Source organism: Haliotis asinina, chromosome 11 (assembly GCF_037392515.1).
Source record: "Haliotis asinina isolate JCU_RB_2024 chromosome 11, JCU_Hal_asi_v2, whole genome shotgun sequence".
Classification (NCBI taxonomy): domain Eukaryota; kingdom Metazoa; phylum Mollusca; class Gastropoda; order Lepetellida; family Haliotidae; genus Haliotis; species Haliotis asinina.
The window spans coordinates 31,726,874-31,738,967 of NC_090290.1; the positions used below are offsets into that span (position 1 = coordinate 31,726,874).

The following is a 12,094-nucleotide window of genomic DNA, read 5'->3' on the forward strand; positions in this document are numbered from 1 at the left end:
TATAACACTGGAGCTGAAGAGCAACGTGTAAACAGCTTCACATAATGCCTCAGGTAATAACACAGAAAGTAGGCCATGAATATCGCAGTATGACACCTGAAATGTTCCTGTGTAGATCTCACAGGCAATTCCTGGAAACAGGTACTGGACAAGAGCCCATAATATAGTGAAGATGTAAGTATGGAGGGGCTTACATAGAAACACATCAAAGGTGTATCATTTAAAATGTTTTGCCTTGAGTTTGCTAGAACATTTAAATATATTTTTCAATATATTTTTAACTACTGGTAAAAACTTTCCAAATGAAAACTAAAACAATACTGTAAACATTTTAAAATATCACTTGGAATATATATGCTTCAGCATTTCTATTCAGCTTTAGTAACTCTGCATACATTCTAAGATTATGTAGTGAAATGTCATCAAGTCCTACAGTATTACTCTGATAATCAACATAGGTCTAGATTGACAAATTCTGAATTTATAGTGATGTCCCTCTTAACAGTTACTGACACTACTGACAGTTTATACAGTATCACTGTACTTAAAGTATATCAACAGCAATGCTTCCACACTGACTGTTACCAATTACCTCAAAACACCTGCATATTCCCTCATCAAGAATACATCACAGCAAACATGAATACTGACAACAAATATAGATTTGGTGAATCTGAGATTATCAACTACTGGTAAAACTGGGACATGTATATCAGGGAAATACCTGTGATGGTAACAGCTTCTGAGAAACACCTGTTGCGGGATATTTCAAATACAAAACTTACAGCTGCAACCTCAGGTGAAAAAACTTCACTTTGGCAACATACAAGTTAAATCCTGATCAAAGCTCAACACAGTGGCTCAAATAACAGAGGAAACCAGGTTAAATATAACTCATGACGGGCGACCATTGAAATTCTGGGTGACACCCACAACATGTGAACAAACTGCCAGCCCACCCTCACAAAGTAGTTGTTAAAATGCAACAATGCCCCACCTTGTGACAGTGGACCTTCACAGTATATCCTAAAGCAGATGTCCATGAGATATCCAAGTTTTCCCTGCCATATTCCTTGTATTTAGCCAAGTGTCCAGTAAGAGTGGATGTCAGATACTGCCAACTATGTGCTCCCCACTGTGTGCAAAACCTGAATTGTAAGACTGAACGCTTGACTGACCTGGGATACCTGTCTGTGGCTACTAGACTTGCTTGGGCTCCTACACACATATTGATTGGATTATCCCATTATCATCTTGAGGGAGTTGCTGTTCACCCAACCATACATTGTGTTATTATAAGTGAACTGTTGGGTGTCTAGAAATTGGAAGCTTACTATTTATAGTGACATGGAACTGACACTGTCATCAACAGGACTATTCTTCTGAAAAATATTTTTTTATCACTATCATTTGAAGATTTCCTTCACTACAGACTGCTTTTAGTGTGAGTTCTCTCTTAGTTGTCATTGTTTACACACATTGTCACATGTTCTTCATATGAACCTTCAGGCATCCTGTCACATCCTCTTCACAATGAGTGTAATGTGATCACTATCATTACACACTAGTTACTTCCTTAGTGCCTGACCTGTCATCATGCTCAAATAATGTGGAATTGTGCACATGAAGTTGCACTGCACAACACTGTGAATTAAAAGTTACATCAGCAGTATTTCTGCAGTATTGTGACTGGAACAAAGTAATAACATAAAATCCTATTTATCATGTGCCTACACCTCCTACATCCAGTGAGGATATGTGTGAAGCAGGCAATATATTCATCCATCAACTTCTAAACAAAACAGAAACATCCAAGGAAAAACAACCTAAATGGGTAATCAGTAGCTTGTAACAGAGTATTTCTCATTTGTAGACAAAACAGAAACAACAGCTACTGCTAACATTCAATATTTGCTTATTTGTGATCAAAGCGAGTAAACAGCAGCTTGCCTAGCACTCAAGTCAATGTTTCTACAGCCTGAAGAAAGTCTAGGTGCTGGTGAAAGGTGTCTGCCAACACAATAGTAAACAGTCACCCCTCTTCCCCTGCAACAATAGCCATGGAAAACATTGTCCCTTTTGAAGTCCACAACCCTGTTAAGTTTGTCTACAATCAACATGGGGCCTAAGTGCTTGTTATATGGGAGGTTTCATCGAGGTGAGTTGTCCCTGGGGTCAACTTTCAACACTCCACATCACTCGGTGTCTTCCAGTCAATGAATGCTGGGGAGTGAGTGAGTGGGTTTCAGGCCTTAGGAAGTGGGAGAATTTCATTGGGTACTGCACACATTACTGCAATGATTCTACACAATACATGCACAGTGGATTCAAATCCCAATGTTGGATAGATAACATACAATTTGACAAACATCTACTTTCTGAAATGAATTCATTTCACAGAAAACACAGCTCCTAACTTATGTTCACGAGATATGATAAAAAGGTGCCCAGAGACTTCCTTCATTTCTTGAACATGAGGTAATATAAACTTACCACACATTCTGGACCTTCGTGGGCTGAATCAAGAGTATTTGTTTCAGGTGTAGCTGTAAGGCAGACAAACCCAACCACTGCAGAAAGTTTCTCAATGAGACAAAAACATTTTAGTAAAACTTTGTGATCAACAATCTAAGCATCTGTGAGCTCTTTGTAAGAGAGACAAAAAGATTATATTGACGGAGTTGCATGGGCATGCACTTTTTTTTTAAAAAAAGGGTCACATTACTATGCTCTTCAGGTTCACAATATCTAAAATGAACAGTTTCATCAGTAGCTTATCACAACTCAACAAACACTTACAAGTATGATTCAATCTGGAAATATATCATTTTTAACATATATAATTGTAAATACGCACGTTTCACAACATAGATCCAATTTCAACACATTAGTTCCAAATCCAGGTAAAGAAATATTTAGTGTAGTCGACAATCTGAGACCTTACATTACTGTGCTTGGCTCTATAAAGTGGGATGTGGTTTCCCTGTGATCAGGTGTACAGTCACGATACACCATATACTGCTATCAATGCTTGATGCTGCAGCTTATCAGTTCCTAATTAGGTCCAGCAAGGCCATTTTTTTATTACACTTCAGGTCATCACATCAGAATGTTGTAGAGTAGCACCTGGGGCGGTGGAGTAGGCTAGTGGTTACAGTGTTTATGTGTCACACCAAAGACCCAGGTTCGATTCCCCACATAGGCACAAAGTGAAAGCCCATTCCTGGTGTTTCCAACATGATATTGTTAGAATACAGATAAAAAGCTGCTTAGAACCATTCTCACTACCTCACTGTAGCAGACCCTGTGTTGACAAATGAGGTGTTAACTATCTTGTACGTGTGGTGGATAGATACAATGTGTCACTTGACAGGTGATGGGTCCAGAGACTATGTACATATGATGAGTTAAATGTTCAAATATTAAATTGAAGAACAGTATTGTTTAAAATTTATAAAATCCCAATTATTTTGTTTTAATGAAGAAAGCCACTAAACTATTGAATGAATCAAGAGATCTAGCATCATGAGACAAGACTGAAACATTTCTGAGACTATAAATCCCGTTCAAAATGCACAAGTGAGGAAGTACCCACTTACTGTGTTGAGTGTTTGTATTAGACAATGATATTGTTCCTGTTGCATGAAGTAGGTATTCCTCATCAGGACCTCCCTGTCATTACCATGTGTACACACGTCCCTGCTACACCTGGATACGTGGAAAAACACCAGCTGACATATTCCTGTGACTTTATACAACTGTCTTCGCTCTGCTTATGCATGTTTCTTTTGTCCAACTACCCTTTGCTGACTCTACTGACACAAATTATTGCATATATACACTGACATATTGAATATATGCTTTGGTCTTGAATCATTCCTATTACATGCCCCTCCCAGGTAGTACCAAGCAGGACCAGTGGAGACAATCAGCAAGTACTTTAATCAAGCAGTGATGGTCCACTTGTGTGAAGCAATTGTCATAAAACAAGGGCACAAGTATAATGAGAAACAATATCTGTTTTTAGTAAATCATACTGTGTAAAACAAAAGCGCAATGTGTCAACCTGCAAAAGGAAATTTCATGTAACTTAGAAAACCTACCAAGTATAAAATATCCCTGGAAGCTATCATTGCTACACCAACAAAACAATCAGGTGTTATCTAACATAGCAGAATAATGATTGTCAGAACAGGAACGTTACTTAGTACTTCATATGTAATTTGCACTTAACAAGTAGAAGATACCATAAGATACAGTCAGACTGATAAAGGTTTAAGATAACGACAATCATCATCACACATTCTCAAACATCAAGGGGTACTGCTAAATCTCGGGATAGCTATCTCGACACCATTGGCGTCACAAATCTTTTGGAAGACAGCCAACTGGGGCTATCATTCATAAAACCTTTGAGGGCATTGAAGTCAATATTTAGATAGACACTTACTGGCAAGAGCCTTTGACTGAACTTTAAGGAACTGATAATTTGGATTGCAGCATGTTACCACTGTTCATCTGTAGACTAGGTACCTGGAGGGGAATAGATCACAACATCACAAATATCCCCCTCTTCATCAGTCTAAAGTGTTACTTTCTATTTCCAACCATATTTTTTCTTCAGAAGTCAATATCCTGTTAAAACAACACTCCTATCTTCACAAAAACACAGCTCAGAAGAGTTTCTGCTCAGTCCATTGACTCAATGCAGACAAAAAGATATGGTGGACCACGTTCAAACTGATGCAAATGTTAGGTGTATGAGGCTTTTTGTTCTCTGATTAAAAGGTAAGATTACAGTAAATACAACATATATGTACTTACAATGTTTCTTGTTTTAGTATCCCCAGTACCTGTCACATTGAACATCTTCCAATCCTCCCTATGTTTGTATCACCGAGTTTACCTACACGCTTATCTGTCGTCCATCACAAGAACTATAAACTATATTGCCACCGGCCCACCCTGCTGTTTTATTGTCTACACAGGATAATTCATGAGCTATCCTTACTGTCACATATCTCTATGACCTCTGGGACAAGGTCACATGGCTGCCCCCACAAAGGTCAGTGATGACAACTGAGATCACCCTGAATATGAGTGGTTATGACAATGTTCATATCCTAAGGATGAAAGATATGTAGAATATTTCAAATCTTGATATGCTTTTGTTGATAGGAAGGACAGCAGCAACAATGATGTAGTTTACAATAGTGGGTACATGAAACCATGACAGAAGATCGCTTTCATGACAATTCTTAATTCATATTTATCAATCAGTGTTAAGTAGTATAATGAAACTTAGCTTGTTGACAAATAAAAGCCAGGTTTGTAGAGCTGATGATGAGGTGGAGGAGGAGGTACACTTGCAGCTCATTCAACTGTATTCATACATGGTATGACTGTCCATGGTATCATCCTGACCAAACTGGAAACTGATTCTCAAAAAAGAACAGTTACCTTTTTATGCTACAAACCCATGTACTTCAGATCAGAACAGTATCATGTATTCAGGGTGGAGTGTGACTTTCATTTGATAAAAATGGTTTTAAGATCTCTGTTTGTATGTGAGGCTACACAAGGTGATCAAAGACTGTGTTAATTTAGAAGGTAAAGCTACTCTGTTTCAATTTTACGGCCCATGATCTTTGATTTAAGACCACTAAATGTAATTTAAACTACAAACATGTTAGTGTGACAAATTGTCTGTGATCTGAATTTAATCTTTTGGACATGTTTTGGGATAAACTGTGCTTGTTTCTTAGACAGCACATACATGTTATCTCAAAAGCATAATGAATGTAATATGTTGACGTGTTTAAACTGTAATTATTCAGAGACTCACTGGACGCGAACAATAATCGGACATGCCTCTACTCAGTTTAATCACACAATTGACATTTCACTTTCTCACTTCGAAGTCACCTCGTGAAAGCTTTACACCAGAGCTTAGAAACCATATCAGTCATAATGTAACATTTACAGAACACAGGAGCTATTACACTCAACACTGAAAGAAAAAAAATGATGAATTTGTGCATTTCCTTTCAAACATGGAATCCCTTATGCAAAGAGAACTCCTCTGAATGTTGAATAACAAATAAATCACTCTAGATGTTTGATGTTGTTGTTAGTTTGTTGAAAGCTCAACCTGATGTTTTGGAAGTATCTGGTGTGAACACATAAAGCCATGGTAAATGGAGGCAGGGCATAGCAAGCACCTCCAGCTTGTACAGTAACTAAGTGTGGACTAACAGAGGCATGTGGTTGGCAGACCTGTGGAAGGAGTAAAACTAGGTCTAGCTTAACAATATTTCCATATCAGTGAATACGTCATAGTTTCATCAGCATTTCTGGCAAATTGGTATCTGTGACCAACTTCCTGTATCTATAGCAAATGTCAGCAACATGGCAACAAAAGGTTGTGGATTTTCTTGTTTGTGTCCGCCATATCATACGTGAGTGAACTGATGGCGGAGATGATTAGGCTGATGTCAACTGAAGGACAAGAAAGCAGATTAGGTCTGAGTAATGATACAAGTCTTATTATAATGTCAAACTGGTCTGACAATCTGCTTCCTTCTAAAGATTACTTTTAGATCCTGACTTGATTTGTCCTAGCATTTCACAAATGAATGAACACTGATGAAAAGGAGTAAGTGTGTGAGTTGAAGCTGCTCTGAAATACAGCCAAATGTGGTTAAATAATGTAAAGTGTGCTTATAAGGTTTGAGAAATGTATCACTTGAGTTCAATTCCTCAAAAGGAGCATAAACAAGTAAAGAAGAAGAGAAGAAAGGGTTTGAACCTAAGAGACACAGCTATAGGCTGGTGTGTTCATGGCAAACTGGCCCACCCTTTCATGGTGATGCAAACATTTTGACATTGAAATATGATCCCCTGGAGTCATGTGACCAATTCCTGAGTTGAAGGAAGGTGACTGCGGGTGGACAAGCATCAGCAGACATCACCACACATACTTATCAAACATGTTGCAATCAAACTGTATTCCATCCCGTGACTGCAGACTTTTGTATCCGCTGGCTAGCTGCCTATGAGAGGAAGGTTTTCTTACCATTTTGTCTTATTTACAAATACATGCACACTTATCAGTAGGGTGGCAAAGGGAGCAGAGAACAATAAGTGAACACATCCCCCAAATCAGATTCTTATTCCACCATGAAACACCAAAGTTATTTGAAAGAAACAATCTGCAGGTCATATATTATCAAGTATACAATAAAGAAGTTGACATCCATAACATCTTGTCTTATACTTGAATACTGACTTCTATACTTCCCATCAAAGGTTCAGACACACTTAAAGCGTTCACTATAGGTTATGTTATGTAAACAGTTGCACTTGCTGTAGAGTTTTGTTAAGGATTTGCAAATTTCACTAAGTTTCAGCATTTATTGAAAACATGACAATAATCATTTGACTGTTATGAATTTATTTTACTCAGCTCACGTGTAAACAGTATCTTTAGACAGTATGGATTATTCGGCAAAATCTAGTTTAAACAGTTCACAGATGTAAGTAGCTACATTTACAGTAGTGAGTCTACACTTTTAATGGATAGTATATATGGCTCTCAAGAACCTCATGCACAATGATTAACATATTGAAAGTGCTGTAGTAAAAGTTCTCTTAAACATGTAAAGCAGCAGATGAACCTCTCTGTTTTAGCATATTTGGTATTCTCATGTTTCTTACAGTTTCATATGAATTACATTGATGACCATGCAAGTAGTTGAAGTGGGAACTGTCATCACTAAGATGAACTTACACATTATGAGGAATGCCTTCTACTTGACAACAGCTACGAGATAGATGCATCTGTACACAGTGCAGGTGCAGTCTGTTGTACCATTGCATCGCAAAGTCAATGTACTTATACCACAGCCTCCATAGATACAAATCAAACACGTGTAAAGAGGCATGTTTACAGCCAAGGTCCACTCCAGCACTCTGCTTTGTAGAACAGGACACCCATTCACGCCTATCAACAGATGAGTATGCTCCAACATAGCTGATGACATAGTCTGACAAACTCGGAAATCCCCAAATATTCTGAGTAGCAGGGAGGCTGGAGAAGGCTGTGTGTTTAAACACTGCCCTTACAAGTTTAGGTAAATGACGCATACTTAGGATCTAGGTTTATGTTTACTTGCGACCACTTGCAAATGGTAATTATGTCTCTCACCACACCACATCAAATGTCAAAGGGTGGCAAGCCTACTCACAAATTCTAGATGTAAACAGACAGCGATTGTTGGCCAGTTCCATGGCTTAACCTGAACTTTCTAATGCCATGTCCTGTTCACTATGTTCATGCAGATGTAATTGCTCCTGTACCAGTGCATTAACTTCCACTGCACAGTGTTTGATAATGCCATGGTCGACACGAACTATTTTCTTCACCTTCAGTCCTGAGTGGGAAGGGCTCAAAGCTTCTCAATGCCTTTATTTTAGTCAAGGTCACTGCAAATTAAGTCTGTTACATATCTCAGTACAATAAAGCAACAAAACAATGATAAACAGTGTCTTTTATTGTAAATATATCTATTTCAATCTGCATTAACTCTTGATTCATACTTTTGTTATATGTCTGTATCAAGTTTGAATGAGGGAAAATCACCGAAAATCAACCATCCCAACATTTTTATTGTCTTGCTTTTCAAATATATAATGGCACATTAAATAACAATATGAAGAAAAGTAAAAAGAACATCGGTATTGTCAGAAAACAGACCTAAAACTGCATTACATACGTTGACATTTTATACTTGCAATGATTTCAGTTCTATCATTAACATGTGGCAGTTGTATGAAACACTCATGGACAGGTGTTACTTGTGGTTTACCTTTTTCACAAAACCTATTTTACAGAAGATAATTCAGTTTGAGAATGACTGTAAATATATTAGAATTAGGTCAAAAGTGACTGGAATACGGTTTACTGATTTCAGTCTCTATCAAAACATTGCATGGATGTTTATGGTGACCTTTCAATGGCTTACTGAAGACCTTGGCCTCACAAACAGACCTATCATATTTACATATTGATTATTGACTCCATTTCATCCAGACCACATGTAAACTAGACCTTAATTACAGGAGATGGACTAAGGAAAGTAAAGTGGAAAGGGTGAAATAAGAGTTAATATGGAGTAAAAGTAAAGTATATATGTTAAGTGTAATATAAAATTAAGGTGAAAACAAAATCAGTATGATGTAAATTTGTATGAGATGATCCTTGAATGCCGTGTAGTTTGTTAGTCATGAAACAGAGAACTCTAGATGCCAGTCTGTGATGAGGGGGAAAACCATGACAGACTACATTCAGAAGGTTCAGGAATGCCCATCTGGACATCAGAGGTCACATCTGGGTTACCTGGAGATAATTACAATACAGACAGATGGCAACAGGGAGACTGGTTGTTTTAATTGTGTGTTTTCGAATGGGGGTTCAGACGATTCACATAATTGATCAGTTTGAAATAAAATCTGTGGATCCGCAGAAAACTGCCATCGCTGATCATGTCACACCAAGGCAGAGACATGGTGAGTGAGCTTCAGTTCTTCAGTATCCCTAGCTCTCTCTTCAGGTGCAAGCTGCAGCTTAAACCCCCATCTCCATTCAAAAATGTACAGTCACACTACCAAGAGTAATAAGTGGCCTCAATAAGTCTGTCACCTCCAGTCAGAATATATGTACCAATCAGCATTTATGAGGCTTTGCTAAAAGATCAGAGGTGAAACTTTGTCAGGCAACAAAGTACATGTCACATTGAACTGATATCACCACATCATCCTAGTCTGCTTCCTTGATATCAAATCTACCCTTGGTAAATGATGTCACACTTCAGTTGTCCCCAACAGTGTAACCAACTTTGTTTCAAGCACTGCAGTTGCTTCAGACAGCTAACATCCGGAACATTATATTGAACTTTTACAATGTGACATTCCTATTGCCCCACATTGTTTACGTTCATCACTTATTTCACAGAAATGAAAAGCAAAAGGTGCTGAACCTTAATGAAAACCATCCTGAAAATTGTTATCAGTGTACAGATGGGGGCGTATCTCAATGTAGGAGCGGATATATCAATAGAACAAAACATACCTTACACATCATACAGTCCAACATAATACAGAATATAAAATATCATCAAGAAAATGGTCAAATGTAACGTATGTTATGTTTAGGATTACACTTTCTCAGTAATGTGCAAAGTCTAGAACCTCTTCATTGGGCTGAATCCCATCCAGGATTCAAACCCACACAAAGTCAGAAGCCTAACCAGATCTGTAAGTGTGGCTTATGGAAACCAATGGTCGACATCATGAAAAAACAGTTTGGGTCATGCTGACACACAATGAGACAATGTGTAAGTAACAAATGATGGTTGTCAGCTACCACAACAGGTATGCCCCCGGTTTCAGATCATGGAATTCATTATTCCTCAGTCTCAGCCCTTGCTCCTCTACTGACGGTTAAGATTTTAAAAAAAAGTTTGTAACTAATACACTGACTGTATCTTCATAGTGATCATGCCAGACAAGTCAACCTAGAATGTGAGACACTATGCACACCTATACTGTCTGACCCAACCGAACAATAACTCACACCTTTCTAACTTCACTGTACGCAGATATTTAACAGAGCACGACTCCCAATGAACTATACACATTGAGACATATCAAAGTTGCCTTCTTGAATGTATTTCCATAAATACAAATCCATGGGAGTATTTGTTGATATGTACAGTCCCCAGTGAAATGTTTGTGCAAGTACTTCCATTACACTTCATTGTGAAACATGTACACCTGTGTGAGTGATTCAAGTATTTAGTCTTTGCCTCACATGTGATGTAAATGTAAATGACAGGGTAACACAGAGTCTGTCTCCCAGCCCTACAGAGCAACATTATTTTCCATTCTGTCCAACTATACAAAAACCCTAAGCATAACAAGTCTGGACATATGGTTCAGTCGAAATTACACATTTTGAAGGACTGAAAAACACTAATAACATCTTATCTGCATAAAATAATGCAAGACTCTCTGCCTCAATGACAAAATTACATGTTTTGCTTCATCGCGGTGTATCAGTATGCTTCCTGTTAGGTTACATGGAAAGGGTACAGCTATACATGCTATATTAGGTTACGTGGAAAGGGTACAACTATACATGCCATGTTAGGTTACATGGAAAGGGTACAACTATACATGCTATGTTAGGTTACATGGAAAGGGTACAACTATACATGCCATGTTAGGTTACGTGGAAAGGGTACAACTCTACATGCTATGTTAGGTTGCGTGGAAAGGGTACAACTATACATGCTATGTTAGGTTACGTGGAAAGGGTACAACTATACATGCTATGTTAGGTTACGTGGAAAGGGTACAACTATACATGCCATGTTAGGTTACGTGGAAAGGGTACAACTATACATGCCATGTTAGGTTACGTGGAAAGGGTACAACTATACATGCCATGCCAGGTTACGTGGAAAGGGTACAACTCTACATGCTATGTTAGGTTGCATGTAAAGGGTACAACTGTACATGCTATATTAGGTTGCATGGAAAGGGTACAACTATACATGCCATGTTAGGTTACATGGAAAGGGTACAACTATACATGCCAAGTTAGGTTACGTGGAAAGGGTACAACTCTACATGCTATGTTAGGTTACGTGGAAAGGATACAACTGTACATGAAATATTAGTTTACATGAAAAGGGTACAACTATACATGCCATGTTAGGTTACGTGGAAAGGGTACAACTATACATGCCATGTTAGGTTACATGGAAAGGGTACAACTATACATGCTATGTTAGGTTACGTGGAAAGGGTACAACTATACATGCCATGCCAGGTTACGTGGAAAGGGTACAACTATACATGCCATGCCAGGTTACGTGGAGTGAGTGAGTGAGTTAATGTTTAACGTCACATCGGCAATATCTCAGCCATATCGTGACGAGAACATTTAAATTAAATATATGCATATGGAAAAATCTGTCAACGGAGGACAGTAAAACAACTAGCATATCACAGTTTTAAGTAAAACTAGTAT

The 12,094-nt window shown here is 38.1% G+C and overlaps 1 protein-coding gene across 6 annotated transcripts in view; it reads right to left on the bottom strand.

Annotated features, from left to right (window-relative positions):
* The window catches only part of LOC137255612 (serine-rich adhesin for platelets-like), an 84,682-nt gene that overhangs the window by 46,925 nt on the left and 25,663 nt on the right, over positions 1-12,094 (bottom strand). For 2 of the 6 annotated variants that reach the window (XM_067793058.1, XM_067793055.1), the window contains exon 1: positions 998-1,163. The exons of the other annotated variants lie outside the window; for them this stretch is intronic. The gene's annotated coding sequence lies outside the window, so the exon portion shown is untranslated. Of the gene's footprint in view, positions 1-997; positions 1,164-12,094 lie in introns of those variants that run through there. 6 annotated transcript variants of the gene reach the window in all.